The 16,505-nt window shown below is 48.1% G+C and overlaps 1 long non-coding RNA gene across 7 annotated transcripts in view; it reads left to right on the top strand.

The window, feature by feature from the left end:
• LOC110598612 (uncharacterized) overlaps positions 1-16,505 on the top strand; it is a 67,789-nt gene that overhangs the window by 19,556 nt on the left and 31,728 nt on the right. The window contains exons 3-4 of one of the 7 annotated variants that reach the window (XR_005730028.2): positions 14,511-14,645; positions 15,771-16,057. The exons of 4 other annotated variants lie outside the window; for them this stretch is intronic. This is a non-coding gene — a long non-coding RNA (uncharacterized LOC110598612). Of the gene's footprint in view, positions 1-14,510; positions 14,711-15,770; positions 16,058-16,505 lie in introns of those variants that run through there. 2 more of the 7 variants (XR_005730030.2, XR_013439689.1) reach the window with 2 other exon arrangements.

Genomic DNA, 16,505 nt, shown 5'->3' with positions numbered 1-16,505 from the left:
TTCACTATCAGTCCTCCCACCAGAGTGAAGCTCCATGAAGACAGCGATTTTTTTTTAATCAAATTTGTACACATACATTTCCAGTTCCTGGAATAGTGCCTAGCATGTTGTAGAGATTCCACAAGTATTTGTTGAATAAATGAATGAATGAAATGGGCTGAACTGTAGGGTCGAAGCTAGAAGGAAGCTCCGAGGACTGGGGGGCATGACAGGGAGCTGTCTAACTCGGCTTCCTGGGAGAGGAGAAACCCAGGCATGTCCTGGGAGAGCCAAGGAGGCCCTGCTTCTGCTTGCTAATTTGCACATGGGGACACCATCCAGGCAAAACTGTGGTTCCGTGGGTGAGGCAGGTGTCCAGGTCGTCCGTGCCCTTGTGGAGCTTACCGTCCACGGGGAGGCAGAGGTTTGGTCGATCACACAGAGAGCCCCCAGCCATGGAGCATCATGAAGGAGAGATCTGGGGGCCAAAGCAGCCAATGCCAGGGAAACATGAAGTAGGGGTGAGGACAGTCCTCCGAGAAGAAGAGCTGCCACTATTTCAAGGACACAAAGGACAAAGCCTCCCCTCCCTTAGTTTCCACCTTCAGGACGTCTTCTCTGACCTCTTCATACAGAGGCGGACGCCCCCTCCTCCACACTCCCCTGCTTTGCATTGCTTAGCACATTCCTGCTGTCCACCTGCCCCAACAGACGGGGCCTTTCTATTAGCCTCTGTCCCTCTTGCCCAGCACCAGCTCCTATGCTGGCAAAGAGTTAATGCCACTGAGTGTTATCACTACTCGTGACAGACTGGGAAGTAGACACACCACTTCCACATTTGGCTTCCCCCCACAAAGTGAGTATTTGGCACAAGTGGCTCATTTGTGAAGCGGTCCCAGGAAGCATGATGATGGGGTGGGGGTGGGATATGGTGGGTGGGGGATGGTGGTGGATGATGAGTGGGGTGCTAAGGAGTGAGTCACTGCTGGGGGCCATTGGGGTTCCATCCTATTGGAGACCCTCCAAGGAATTGTCCCACCAAGGTCCCGGGAACCTGGAACATTTATCTACTGGCTTCCATCCTTCCTAGGTTGAGGGATGCCTATCCCACTGTGGGTGGCAAATCTCTGGCCCTGTGAGTGGACCAGGCTGGCTCTCAGCACCCGAGCAAAACTCAGGTTGAGAAGAGAGAACTGGGCACTTGAGATGGGCAGCTGCCAGCCGCCCTGAAACTATCCACTGAGGTTCAAAATCAGTTTAGAGCTCAGGAGGCTCAGGAGGCTGAGGCAGGAGGATCGTGAGTTCAAAGCCAGTCTCAACAATTTAGCAAGGCCCTAAGCAACTCAGTGAGACCCTGTCTCTAAATAAAAATATTTTAAAAGGGCCGGGGATGGGGCTGGGTGGTTAAGTGCTCCTGGGTTCAATCCTAAGTACCCCCCCCAAAAATGAGTTTAGAGGTGTCCAAGGGGATGTAGGGTGGGCATGAATAGCCCAATACAATTCCCCATTCCAGGCTATAGGGCGTCACCAAACTATTCCACAGTCTTTTCTTCTGAGTTCAGATAGCTTCAGAATCCTTCTTCCCCCTGTGACCCATACAGCTGTCCACAAATCAGGGGTCCATTCATTCAAAATGCAGTGTACTTGCTGCTCGGTGAAGACCCATGGGTGAGAACCAGAAGCCCCACTTCCCAGCATTGGGGGAAAGGCTGGAAGGTGCTGTGTGTACTGAAAAGGGCTGGGCACTTGTCAGAGGCTGTCACAGAAATGACCCCACGACAAAGCCTGTACTCCGTGCTCACAGAGGCTGACCTTTGGGCAGCTGGGTTCCATCAAAGAGGGGTCTTTTTCTCATGCAGTACAATCTGCAGGAAACGGCCAAAGCAGATGGTGGGGCTGCCCAAGGGAGCCAGGTGGGGTTTATCAGGGAACAGCGGCGACATCTGACTGTGCAGACCCTGTTTCCAAACAGTCTGAGCGGAGGAATTCCATCCAGATGGAACTGGAAAGAGGCCTCCAGAAGGAGAGCTGCTGGAGGCTTTGGCAGATAGGGCTCAGGCCTGGCATGACCTCCCCAGACCAGAGGCTGAGGGGGTGGCCCTGGAAGGTGCCCTTGGGAGGAACTGCTGGCCAGGCAGGGGTGACAGCCCATAGCCTCATAGACAATGCTTTGGAAATGGAGGCTTCGAGGATCAATCAAATTGACCCGAGGAAGCCGAGATGTTGTAAGCACCCTCATCGGTGATTCTTCAGGGTGCCTGAGCAGGCAGCTGTCACCCTCCCAGGGTGGGGAAGCGTCTCAAACACCCCGTGGAGGGGCTGGGGACCTCCCTCCATCACCCCCTGGTTCTTCGGGCTGAGGCGCTTTGTAGTTTCCCCTCTTGGCTGTCGTAGGAGAGAGAAAACACACCTCCAAGCTGTGCCACCAGCGGAACAAGGAGCCGAGGCCTGTTCTCTGCTCCCAGGGCAGCAACCTCCGGCACTTCTGGATGCCCCTTAGGCCGAGAGAGAGTCCTCAGGGGTAGAGTTGGGGGCTCGGGCGCACACTGTAGGCTCCGGGGATCTGCGCAGGGCGCTGAAGACCCTGCTCCACCAGCCTCCTCTGGATTCTCCTCCTCTGGATTCTGCTTTCCCCTCTCTTCCTTCTTTTGTTTCCTTCCTCTTCACTCCTAGTGTTTCATGTACCCAGCATCTTTTCCTAGCAGTTCTTGAAATTCTGCATTTCTTAAAAGTGTGGTCCCCCATCTTGGATTCTTGTTAAAAATGTAGATACCAGGGCCCTGCCCCCCACTTACTAAATCTCAACCTTAGGTCACGGGCTGAGGGATCTGCATCTAAACACACTTCCCAAGTGCTTCCCATCCACGTGGAAGGGGTCTGCCGGTCAGTTCTGGAAGCGCCGCCTGCCCACCTGCCTGCTTGGGCTTGGTTGCCACTCCCACCCCCTCATCTGTCTCTAGGCCCCTTCTTCCCTTTAGCTACTTGATGGGCTACTTCCTGGGCACTGCCTTCTCTCTGGATGGGTCTTTCCTGTGATTTAGGGCTTGAACGATCCCCCAATAACTAAGGAGAAGAGGTGCCCCACCATGTTAACATCCATTTACCTTGACCCCATCTGACGAGATGCTTCTCAGGGTGGCCAGGTCTGCTCTGGGAAGGGAAACAGAAATTTAAGTCCTTCCAGTTACATGAGCCCTGACAACAAGGTGCCTACCAAAACATGATGTCCCCCACCTTCACTGTGTGCTGACTCACAGAGTAACGCACGGTCATATCATGGTCCAGAGACCTTTGTACATGACCAGACAGCACAATACAGCCATGTATAAATTCAGGGATACTTCTACAGTAAATGCGCACATACATGCACACACAGAGGAGGTGTCTCACAGTGAACCACCATCTCACAATAACACAGAGATCCACAAATTGTCACAGCACGGAAAGAAACACTGTTAGAACAACAGATGGTCCTCCACATGAGGTCTCATGGTGACACAGTCACACACCCCACAATATACTGTTGCACAGTAGAACAATGTTGCAAACACACATATGTGCACACACATACAGAGACACACACACACTACACACACACAGTAACTAAGGCCACAGCAGCATGCATGGACTTCTACACACTGACAAAGCAAAACCCACATAGATAATAGCCCCAAAGCAGTGTGTGATCACGGTCATGTCATAACAACACACTCTCTCAAAATAGCACACAGCCTTGTGGCCTGGGGCAGAGAGAGGCAGTAACATGGCCCCTAACTTGCTCCATTCGGCCTCCAGTCGCAGTCAGACAGAGCAGGGCAGGCAGCGGGGAGTGCAGCGGAGTCTGATGTGAGGGGAAAGGTTGGCTTTGTTTGAACAGATGTCTTGTACGAGAGCCAGGGTATTATTTAGCTGCCTTGCTGAGCTAGTGGATCCAAGGAGCTCAGGAGTCAGGGGATCCGTTAGTGGCCCCCGGAGCAATGACTGCTCCTTCGCCCTCTCCCAGCCTCACTGGTTCCCCCTTCTTCATGGCAGCAGCCAGCCCCCATCCCCAAAGCAAATGCCCTGTTTGAACAAGAAGGGCAGAAGCCGAACAAATATTTGTGTCTTCAGGCCTCACTTGGCACTTGCCGGGTTGGGGGTCTCCTTCTGGAATTGAGCACAATCCTTTGCCAGGAGGGTACTTCTGGGCTCAGCCTCAGTGGGAGGCCAGAGCTCAGCCTGGAGTGGGCCCTGCGCTTCTCATGTCCTGCTGGGGTGGCCCTCTCTCCCTGCCCCCCCCCCTGGCCTCCCCTTCCCTCACAGGTGACCTCCTCTAGGAGGCGTCTACAGCGGCTGCCACCCCTCCATCCACTCCTATTACGACGGCCACACACCACCCTCCCACACTGCTTCATCTAGAACCTCTAATGTCATTCTCATTCTCCTCAACCACTTGGTGGCCTGTGCTAGTCTTGTCCAAATTCTCTTCTCTCACATGTGACTTCCAGAATACAGCCGTCTCGGGCTGCTTTCCCTGCCTCTCCGTCTGATTCTTCCCAAGCTCTTCCTTTGATGCCACTCTGACACGTCGGTACACTCCAGCTCACAGTCACCGATCCTCTCTAACTGTCCCTGTGAGGACATGGGTACTCCATGCCCAGGCCATGTACAACCTTAAGCTAGTGGCCGAGTGTGGTGTTTAAGAGCATCGACTGCAGACTGTCTTGGCTCAAAGCCTTCCTGGGATGCGTTGCCAGGTAGCCTCATGGAGCTGGAGTGCAAAGAGAAATAAATAATTAAAGACTAATAGGTCCCCCCACCCCAGAGCACAGGCAGATATGACTGAGAAACTCCCAACTTGAACCACCTGTGCACAGTATGGTGGGGACATGGGAACATCTCCCGTGGTGGTAGTCAGCCTCCACGATGGCCTCAGGGATCCTCCCCTCCAGACCTCCAGGCCTCTGTGCCCTCCTCTTTCACATGGCATAGAACTGACGGGTAAAACCGATAGGACATCGAGAAGGGACAACACATGACACCCAAGACTGTCATAAAAACCAGTGCAGTTTGACCTGGCTCTCTCTGGACCACTCACTCTGGGGGAAGCCGGTAGCCATGCTGCCCACTTCATGACAGTTGGGAGGACAGAAAGGAAGGGAGTGTACAATAGTGGGGGGAGGAAGGGGGCTGAGCTGGGGGTGCTGTAACTCACCCCAAAACAAAGGCTCCAGTGTGGTGTCAGCAGCTTTGCTCCATGGGGTGGGATGGGGAGACCCTGGAATATGCCATTCGTAGCCCCTCCCTACCCACCCTCTGGATTCCTCAAGAGTTCAATCCTGGAGAGGAGCTGTTAAGGCTGAGTCCATGGTTTAGACGACTACAGGAAGCTTCCCCACCCCACAGACCCCCCTGAGCAGCCCCTTGGGACAGAGAGATGGGAAGGGAACCTCTGTCTGTTATCATCCGTTAACACCCGTGCTCTGGAGATAACATGCTTAATCCAAGAGAAGAAAGGTCAGATTTGGGGTGCTAAGTGGGGGACAGGGGTCCCTGGGGAACAGGAGGGAGCTCTGGGGCCTGCTGGGAGGAGGGGATCTGGAGAGGTGTAAGGGGCCGGAGATGAGCTTCAGCTCCTGCTGCTGTGCCCCGAGGTTCTGTGCTGGCTGCTCCCTGGGTGGAAGGGTCGCTCATTGTTCCCTTATCTCTGGAAACCAGTGACAGCCTGTCCTCTAAGGCTACTGATCACACGGCATTGTTATCACCTTGTGCCTGTCCTCACCAGGGCTGTGGGGCTGTTGATTTCTGATGAACAGCACCTGAGCGCCAAAGGGAATCTGTTCTTGGCCTTATCTAGGCCTGCGTATATTGCTTGGGATTCACGTCCAGGCCCCTGTGGGGCCATCACTGAGCCCACAGCAGTCCCTGGGCACCCAGATAAGGCCTGAGCTGTTTGTGCCCTGGGGCTCTGGAGTCAATGGCTGAGGGAGGGTCAGTGAGGAGGCTGGCATCTCCAATGCAGGCCAATGTCTGTGGGGGCACTGTGGCAGCCCAGGCCACACCAAAGGCACAGAGCCTAGGAATGTCTCCAGATTCAGCACTCAGCTGTGTGACGCGAAAGGTCGTTCATTTGCAAACGCAGTTTTCTCCTCCAGCTGAACAAGGGGGAGAAACACAAGTCAGCACCAAGGACAGGGCCTGTCTTCAGAGGAAGGAGGAAAGAGGGAGGAGGGAGGAAGGAAAGGGGAAATGGAGATGGGAGGGGAAGGAGAAACCACCATTCAGAAGCAGAGAGAGGGTTTCCTTGAAGGGCAAATGTCAGTATGGTGTTCCTGCGTCTCTACGTTTCAGCTTGCCCAATAGTTGAAGAAAACACCACTTGGCTAAGAAAGGGTGAGACTAAAGGTCCATCTGACCTTGAATTTATTTGTTGACTTTTTCTTCTTTTAAGGAATGAACTCCATGCAGTAAATTTTCCTCTTAGTACTGCCTTCATAGTGTCCCAGAGATTCTGATGTGTTGTGTCTATGTTCTCATTTAGCTCTAAGGATTTTTTAATCTCCTCCTGGATGTCTTCTGTAATCCACTGTTCATTCAATAGTATATTGTTTAGTCTCCAGGTGATGGAGACATTTTTTATTTTGTCGTTGATTTCCAATTTCATTTCATTATGATCTGATAAAATGCATGGTAGTATCAGATATTCCACAGGGACAACAATAAGGCAAAGATATCCTGTCCCATGCCCTGTCGTAAGTTCTTTATATGCCACACCTTGTTTCACCCCTCACTTACCTTGAGAGCAGGTGTGATCTTAGCCCGCCTATTACAAATGAGGAAGCAGACTTTAGGGAAGTTCAGTAATTAGCCTGAAGTAACCTCCCAGCTGAGGCAGTGGTGTGATTTTGGGGGGAAGAACATCCCGGCTTAGTTCCCCACCCCCTCCTGCCACTTCCTGCCTTCTCCGTTCACTTTGAGTGTACGATATCTTTTTGATCTCTTAGTATAGAGTGCTTCTCCTTAAACTTGCCAGTTCATTTACCCCTGTTTATAAAAGAATAGTCCTGGTCCCTGTGTTTTAGATTTAAAAGCTCTTTTTCCCTGGGGGGAAACCAGCCCAGGGAATAGTTTGGTTCCATGAAGCAGTGGGGGAGCCCCATAGTCACACCATGGCTGGTTCCCTAGGAGGGGACCCTAAAACACATATAGATGGACTTTTAATGTTTTCAAATATAAGGTTTCCTCGGGAAAGCTCCAGGAACATTTGGCTGTTCCAAGGTGATGAGATTAAATCAGAAAAGTAGCCTACACTCAAGCAAGGTCAAGCTTCAGCTTAGCTATCCATTTGCAATGATGTGGGGGAATCTCCCTTCTCTCTAGGCCATGGCATGAAATAATGAAGGTCCCGCTATCTCACACTGACAGATAATTCACATACAATATCAGTTAAGGGTGAGTTTTCTTCATTTATTTTTCTTTGGAAATTAAAGAATGGTCTCACTGCTTTGGAGCCTAGTCCCCTCTGAGCGCCGGAGTCCATGTTCCGTCCTGAGTATGATACTGGAGATGGAAATGAGAGAGCATCTGCTACTGGGTAGTTTAACTTCAGGCAAAAAGAGAGTAGGTAGACAGAAGACAGAGGAAGTTTCAGTAGCCTCAATAAATTAGAATTGCCACATATTCTAACTCTTTGGAGAAGTTCATAGATCCTCCCTAATACACCCCCACACATTGGAATATTCAGGGCCAGTAATTCCTGAGCCACAGAATGGGAGATGTAACTTTTGACAGAAGGACACAGATGTTCTCCTGACTCTCTCTGATGGGCACTCTTGGGGACTCTTCTCTGCCCTTTGGATGGCTTCTTTCTTAGCATAGCACGAGGCTGGTGCCCAGAGCCCACTTAGCTTGGAAGAGAGAACAGTTAGTTTGGCTTAGTGAGTATAATTGTGTTCCAGAGTTAGGGGGATCTGGTAGATCTGACTTAGAGTGTGAGCCAGAGACTGGACAGAGATATTTTGAAAAGAGAATTAATTCAGGGGCTGGGGTTGTGGCTCAGTGGTAGCTCATTTGCCTAGCATTTGTGAGGCCCTGGGTTCAAGTCTCAGCATCACATAAAAATAAACAAATAAAATAAAAGTATTGTGTCCATTTACAACTAAAAATATTTTTAAAAGAGAGAATCAATTTACAGATAGATAGTGGGTACCTAAGAGTACAGGCTTTGCAGACAAAGAGAGATGGAGGCTCAAATTCAGGATCAATGACTCTCTGGTTGTCTGGTCGTAGGCAAGTTGCTTCAGCATCTTCCTGGGTTTGTGAGAGATAAGTTTGAGAGATTTCTTTTTTTCTTTTTTTAGAGAGAGAGGAGAGAGGGAGAGAGAGAGAGAGAGAGAGAGAGAGAGAGAGAGAGAGAGAGAGAGAGAGAGAGAATTTTTTAATATTTATTTTTCAGTTCTTGGTGGACACAACATCTTTGTTTGTATATGGTGCTGAGGATCGAACCCGGGCCGCACGCATGCCAGGCGAGCGCGCTACCACTTGAGCCACATCCCCAGCCCCGAGAGATTTCTTTACCTCTGAGTTAACAGGTCAAGGAGGTCATTGGATATAAGAGGCTGATATTGGATATAAGAGAGGATGGGACTGGAAAATATGTAGAGGAATCATTGTCTCTAGATAAAATTGTAAACCATGGCAATGGGGGAGATTGGGAAAAGAGATGTGTTACTTTGGACAATTGCTTATTTTGTGTCCTTATCCACAAGATGGAAATGATAACATCTAGCTCATTGCTCAGCAGATTGGATTGAAATAACTTGTACTCAACACCTAGGGCCTGGGAAATTATCGATAGAGGAATTAAGCCTCACCCAGAACTTCAAGGCAGGTGTCATCCACCTGTTTTAGAGATAATGAGGCTTTGGCTCAGAGACTCTAAGCTCTCATGGCTGGAAAGCAGCACTTCACTCCCTACAAGCAAAGTTAACGCCTCCTGCTTCTACCCTTATGGGACCACACTGTGAAGACGTGATCTAAAATTCGGGTAAACTGTAGGAGTCTGGGGCCAGACAGGAAGGAGACTCTAGGCTCAGAAGAAGTCATGGTTGGGTGGAAACTACCCCATCACGCGGATGCACTCCCAGGACCAACTCCGTGTTTTGAGCACACACACAGTTCCCCGTCTCACAAGTTAGAGCGCCTTCTGGGTTGTCAGTGTTTTTAGCGATTCCAGCTCCTCCCATTTTCAGAATTCAACAAAGAAACGTCTGCACAACACAGGACTCAAAGCTGGTCTCATTCGCCTCTTCAGACAAGGCAGTGAGGCAGAAAATGTAGATAATAAAGAGAGTTAATGACAGGCTTCCCCAGCTGCCTGAGCTGGCCCTTGGGGAGAAGGGTCGATGAGCTCTGTGCTGGATTCTCCATTTCTTCATCTCCTCACTGCTGCACGCACGGCTCCCTTGCTCGCCTGTCTTGCTGCCTTGGACATTGATTGCAGAATCTCATGCAGCAAAATGACACCACACAGGTTCCGGGGTATTCCTGGGTCCGTGGTGGGAGGTGCAGGGGCAGGAAGCTTGGTTCTCTTAACAAAGATTGCACAACTTTATCAGATTTCCCCCCAAAGGCATTTCCTCAGGAATCCCATGGGGGATGACATATTTTCAAAGAGGATTCTATTTTTGGAATTCGTGATTAATAACGTAGTTAATAATAGCTAACAGTGAAGGGGGATGATAGTGTGTCAATCAGTGTACCAAGTGTATTACGTATAGTACCCCATTTAGTCCTTACAAGCCCTTTCAATGGTGGCACTATTAGCATCCCCATTTTACAGATGGGGAAACTGAACTCACAGAAATTATTATTTTCCTAAGGTTACAGAATTTAGTAAATTTTGATTTCAAACCCAGGCCAGTATTACTCCAAAATCTAGACTGGATTGTCCCCCTCCTTACACTTTGTCGTGTAAGACAGTTCAGTTCATTAATTTTTTAAAAAAAAAAAAACTAGCCAGTCTGGCAAGGACACTGTCACTGAGCTAGGCATCTATTACCTTCTTTGTTGGGGGTGCTATGCCTTTAAGCAACAAAATATTGGGCTGTGTGTTTATTCTCTTGATACTGGCTGAGACACATGGGTGACAGTCTCAGGAGGCTGAGGCAGGAGGATTACAAGTTCAAGGCCAGCCTCAGCAACTTAGTAAGACTGTGTCTCAAAATCAAAAGGGGGCTGGAGAGGTAGCTCAGTGGCAGAGTGTCCCCTGGTGCCATCCCCAGTATTCATTTCAAAAAGATCAACACTGAGATTCACTGCAACATCGCAAGAATAAGATCCAACCATTCTGGGTTGACATTGAATTTTTCAAAGGGCCATGCAGTATCATCTATAGCAAATGATCACTAGCTTCTGTGAATTGAATGAATGCGTGAAATTGGAGTATAACACCTGGTAGTGTGTTTGCCATTGGCCGGACATGACCCTATGAAGGAGGCCAAGGACTGAGGACTTCTGACCAAGTATTTGCCACATCCAAGAACTTCTCTGCCCCAGCCGTCAGCCCCTCAGACAGCTCAACCGCAATGACTGGAGTCTCTGAGGAGACCTAACTAAACACAAAGGCATTTTTACATTATCTTTTCTCCACTTCATTATTTAAACAAGCGCCTCCTGTTCATACACAAACCTTCCTCTTTGCGCTCTTCAGCATCCCTCTCAGATTGTTTGCCTCACGGTCTGCAATTCCCCCAGCAAGACGGCTAGCTTCAGAAATGCCAATTTTAATTAAAAGTGCAATTTTCAAATTCACCCAGAGCTCAGATAGGATGTGGCACGCTTGCTGCCCTGTGATCCTTCGGGCTGCTTTGTTGATTAAAATGGGTGCCGCTTTAAGTGCTTTGTCAAATCTTCACAAAAAAAGGAGGAGAAATTGACATTTACACCTTTATACTGGCAAGAAAGTGATATATTAGATTCACCCCTGTTGCTGCAAACGCTTGATTGTGGCTTAAGGGTGGCATTAGGCCAAAAGGTCCCCAGTGATAGCTCTGTTTCAGTGCTTCAGCCTTTAAGCGCCCTTCCTCTGGCTGCTGATGGGAGTCACCATCCATTTCCCATCCAGTTTCCCACCCCGGACTTTCCTGCCTCTGCCAGGACTTTGAGCTTCTAGGGTAATAGTTGTCTAATTTTAGTGAATACAAGGAAAAGCTTTAAAAGCTCTCTTTCGGTGCAGATTTTGTTCCTACTTCCAGAGATTCTGACTTAACAAATTTAGAGTATACTCCAAGAAAATTTTATTTTATTAATTCCCAGAAAATAAATGACAAGGGTCTGAGCTATGCAGTGGTCCTGGAAGAAATTCTGCACAGAGCTTCGAGAAGTGTACCCCTGTCCAGATCTGAAACTTGCATTCTGGTGTCCTTGGGCAACTCACGCACTTCCCCTCTATGTTACCACTTCTTGATTATAAACAAAGAATCATGCAATAGACAACAGGGCAATGCTTTTAATATGCAATGACTTTTGCCTGGTGTGGTGGTGCACACCTGTAATCCCAGTAACACAGGAGGCTGAGGTAGGAGGATCACAAGTTAAAGGCCAGCCTCAGCAATTTAGCAGAACGAAATTAGCAATGTAGCAAGATCCTGTCTCAAAATTTAAAAAAAATATATATATAAAGGGCTGGGGATACAGCTCAGTGGCAAAGCATCCTTATTGAACATTATTTGTAGTGGCAAAAATCCTGGGGAGAGTCTTAAGAATCTATCAAGGGATTGGTTGAATAAATTCTGCTAATCCAAACTGAGAAATATTCCACAAATATTGAAAAGAAAAACTGTTAGATCTTGAAGGGCTGATCTTGAATGATATTTATGATATATTATAATGTGGAAATGTCAAATAATAGAGTGATGGGTATACTGTGATCCCACTTTTTAAAAATTTATTTATTCTAATTTGTTACACATGACAGCAGAATGCATTTCAATTCACAGTACACATATACAGCACTATTTTTCAAATCTCTGGTTGTACACAAAGTAGAGTCACACCATTCGTGGCTTCATACGTGTACATAGGGTAATGAGGTCCATCTCATTCCACCATCTTTCCTACCCCCATACCCCCTTCCATCCCCCTCTCTCCCTTTCCCCATCCAAGGCTCCTCCATTTTTCCCATGCCCCCCCAACCCCATTATGATCTCATTTTTGAAAAAAGAACACTCCAGGCTGTGTTTATAGATGTGTGCATGATGTGTAGAAGAAAACACACTAGACTGACATTACTGGTTTCCTTGTAAGGTGAGATTATAAGGGGAACAAGAAATGACATTACTGTCTTTACTCACTTCCACAGTATATGACTTGTTCCAAAAGAGTGCCTAACTATTACAAGTGAACAATTCCAAAGATGATGTAAGACCTAACCAAGGCTGGATGTGATCTCAACTACTCAGGAGACTGAGACAGGAAGATCACAAGTTTGAGGACAGCCTGAGCAACATAGTAAGACCCTGTCTCAAAATAAAATACAAAGGCCAGGGGATGCAGCTCAGTGATAAGGTACTTGCTCAGTATGTGCAATACCTTAGATTCAAACCCTGTAACACACACACCATCAATCAATCAAGAGCCAAGAAGTATTAGGACTGAACCCAATGGATTCCTTTCAGCTCCAACTGTCTTTGAACACTAATGTTCCTTCTAGGGTACCCCCTATACACCCCACATCGGAGAGGCACAGTACTGCTATCTATCCTAGCTGGTGACTAATGCTGGGTTCACAAAACCTGACTATTCCAATAACTTATGAAAATGACAAAGAAACCATGCAAACACACGGAAGTACCTTTTCAACACCCGGGACAGCTCTCTGACCTGAAGGGCCCTTGGAAGGAGAGAGAGCCATTGGAATCCTTTATTCTTATATAGGTGGCACACAAGGGGAGGTTCCATGGGACATTCTATCCCCAAAAGGGCAAAGGGGTAGGATTACAAAGGAACAGGTGAGTGTAATTTAACCCCAGCGGGTGACGCCTACTCCTGGAGCCACACCTTGTTATCAGAGCTGGGGAAACGCCCGAGTTACTGCCACCTGGCGTTACTGTGCCAGACTGAAGGCAATAATTGTTCAGAGCCCCGTGCATCAGGACTTAAAGGCGTCTGCACCCAGGGCAGCTCTGGACAGCATAGGCCCTTGAATCTGGATTTTGTGACCAGATCGCACCTCCAGATCATCACCTATCCTGGGGACTTGCAGGTGACAAGATATGGCAAAGTCCTAACTCTCCTCAGGTTCTCCCCCCCCAGGCATTGCGTGGCTCCTTGGGTACCTTGTGAAATTCGCACTCAGGCCCACCTGGGATCCTCTGGGGACTGAGCCGTGTTCTATCTCAGGGAGGTTATTTAAGGGAGTGCAGAGGACTTCCGGCCCCAGGCAGCCCCTGCCCCTGTGAGAGCTGCCCACATGCACAGCAGGCGGTGTTCTGGCTCCAGGAGGTTCCCGGAGCGGGGCCTCCTGCCCTCCCACTGGGGTGTCAGTCTTCTCAAGGTCACGTCCAGAGCAGAAACCTGGGGACTGGGGCTACAGCGATGCTTCTTTATTCAAAACCCTATTTTTAAAAAATGAAATGTATCACAAATCTAGAAAGATTTAAAGGATATAAATGTGCATAGTTCATCTATAATCCTGAAATAAACACCTGTGTGACTACCTCGCCAGTCAACCAATAGAACATTGCCTGGGACTCCCTATAGGGTCCCTTCCAGCCATGTCCTCTTTCTTCCCCCAGAAGAAACACTATTCTGCCATCTAGGGTCAACCATTTCCCCCACTTTTAAAATATAGCTTTACCACCTGTGTACACATCCCCAAACAATATTTTAGTTTTGCCTGCCTTGAATGTAACAGTTGTGGATGTGTCGATGTGTGTGTGTTAGTGTCAATACAAGGAAGATTTATCCATGTTGCTATGTGTGGCCTGGTTCATTCATTTTCACTGCTCTATAGTACTCCATCATGTGATTACACCACAGTGCATCACCCTACCCTTGATAGGTATTTGGGCTTTTTCCATTATTGGCTCTTACAAACCATGCAGCTGTGATTGCTGTGTGTATGTCTCCTAATGTTGCATACACAACTATTTCTAGAAAGAAACAGAATTGCTGGGTCACAGGGTTTGCAGGTCTCCAACTTTACTCCCTAATATCCAGCTGTTTCTAAAATAGCTCTATCCATTTACAATCCCACAAACAGTGAATGAGAATTCTTTGGACTCCAATATTTCACCAGAATTGTATGGATGATTTTTTCTTTCTCAGAGTCTGAAACTGTTGGTGCTTTTTCCTAGAGAATTTCCTTTCCTGGTTTTCTTATTTATCTTGCTGGCTCTAGATAGTCATTCAGGACCCTTCCTCCTGGAAGCCTTCTGTGACTCCTTCACTATGGGCCATTTGCTGCCCCAGGGCTCCCTAGTGTCCACATTGCCTCCACGGCAGGTATTAAGCTATTTACCTCCATATCTTGCCCCCCCCACACCCTGCAGGATCCCTGGAGGCAAGGAGTGTATCTAGTGCAGTGTCTGGCTCACAGTAGGTGCCCAGTCAACAACTGTTGAATGAACAGGTGAAATCCATTTCTCCCTCCGACCGATGGCTCTCCTCAACCATTGGGAGGCCAGGTGAGTATTAAGGCTTTGCAGAGAATTGTTGCCAAAACAATAAATAATAACTCTGGGGAAATTAATTGTCAGATCTGGCTCTTTCATTAGTAGCTCATCAAAGGACTGTGAGCCCCCAGGGGGACTCTTAAAAATAAGTAACCGATCAGCATGGAAGGAAGGGCATCCTCTTCCCAGCACCCCACCAACACAACACACAAACAGATGCACCTCCTGTGAATCGCTGGGCCTGGCCATTTAACACAGTTATTACCAACTCCCACTTAGTGAATTATGAGCAAGAGCCTTGAGAGAGCTTTCAAAGATCTTCAAACGGATGTTTAAAAGCCTGCGGTTGCTCAGACAGGCTAAGCTAATGGCATTTATTACTTGGAGCATAGGGTATTTACATAAAGCAGGATTTTTATTATAATGGTCAGATGGGGAGGGTAGGAGGGAAGGGGAGGGGGAGGGTGCAAGCATTGTACTTTGACTCAACATAGAGGATGTTATCACACCCCTCATCCCCACCATAGGGTTGCTTCTCTCAGATGCCAGCATAAACACCAAGCCTAGGGCAGGGGTCGGGTAGGAGGAGGGCCCCTGAGAGAGAAGGCACCAGGTTTCTATGGAGCAAGGGGCTCAGCACCCTGGACAGCTCACAGCGTCTGCCACTGATCTTCGGGTAGCTGCACTGTCAGCTCCCATTCTCACTAGGGTCTGTCCACTGAAGCTGTAGGGGAGGTCCCTCACTCGTCCAAGCTACAGTCTGAAATGGAGATAATCAAGGGATCTACTCTCTTCTGGCTTAACCAGTGGTCCTAGCAGTCTCTGTACACTCCTCTGCACAATGGAAATGAATTGAAGCCGGTTGTTGCTGGCCTCTGGGAGTCTGTACTAGTTGTCTACTGCTTCGTAAAAAAATAAAAATAAATTAAAAAATTCATGAAACTTAGGGACTTAAAACAACAATGGCTTTTTATTTCTCAGGATTCTGTAGATGGACTGGGTAATTCTACCTGGAGAACTCTTGCAAATGCAATTGGCTGATGGATTGGTTGGGGCTGGAGGGTCAGGTGGTGAGTGTGGATTTAATAGAGGGGGAGATGAAAGAAATGAGTCTGGAATATGAATGTGTGTTTCCAGGCTGGCACCATGGAAAAGAACATTTGAGGAAAAGGAAGAAGCATGAGAGCAAAGGTCTGAAATAACAAGGGATGTTTGGAAGCCGTGCAGATCCCAGAGGTCAGGAGGTGGAGGCAGGAGGATCCCAAGTTCAAAGCCAGCCTCAGCAATTTAGCAAGGCGCCAAGCAACTCAGTGAGGCACTAAGCAACTCAGTGAGGCCATGTCTCTAATAAAATACAAATGGTCCTGATGCCAGATCATAAGAGAGCTTGGGGAGAAGAAAGATTTCAGATGATTCTGGAGGAGGTAAGTAGGATATTGGTTAGCCAAAAAAAAAAAAAACTGGCATCATCCTGTAGGTGTAAAGGAGACCCAGAGTGATATTATTTACATGTATTATTACTACATACCAGACATAATGCTAAACATCGGAGATTCAGTATTGTCCCATTTCATCCTTACCATTACCATTTTACGCATGAAAAATATTGAGGCTTACCCAGAGTCACATAGCTGGTAAGTGGCAGAGATGTGATTCAAAACCCATATAGTCTGGCTTCAAAATTAGTGTTTTAATTATTACATCCCATAGTCCTTTGGAGGGTGACAGCACACATATATGACAGCATACACATATGCAGAGCCTAAACTATCTGGGAACACACAGGCTCATCTACAACAGGACCAACACATTCATGTACACACACAAATGCACACAGCCCACCCATGCAGGTGGGCTTGGAGACACATGCCT

Source organism: Ictidomys tridecemlineatus, chromosome 5 (genome assembly GCF_052094955.1).
Source record: "Ictidomys tridecemlineatus isolate mIctTri1 chromosome 5, mIctTri1.hap1, whole genome shotgun sequence".
In the NCBI taxonomy this organism is placed as follows: domain Eukaryota; kingdom Metazoa; phylum Chordata; class Mammalia; order Rodentia; family Sciuridae; genus Ictidomys; species Ictidomys tridecemlineatus.
The sequence above is the reverse complement of the archived record's forward strand: the minus strand, read 5'-3'. Positions and strand labels throughout refer to the sequence as shown.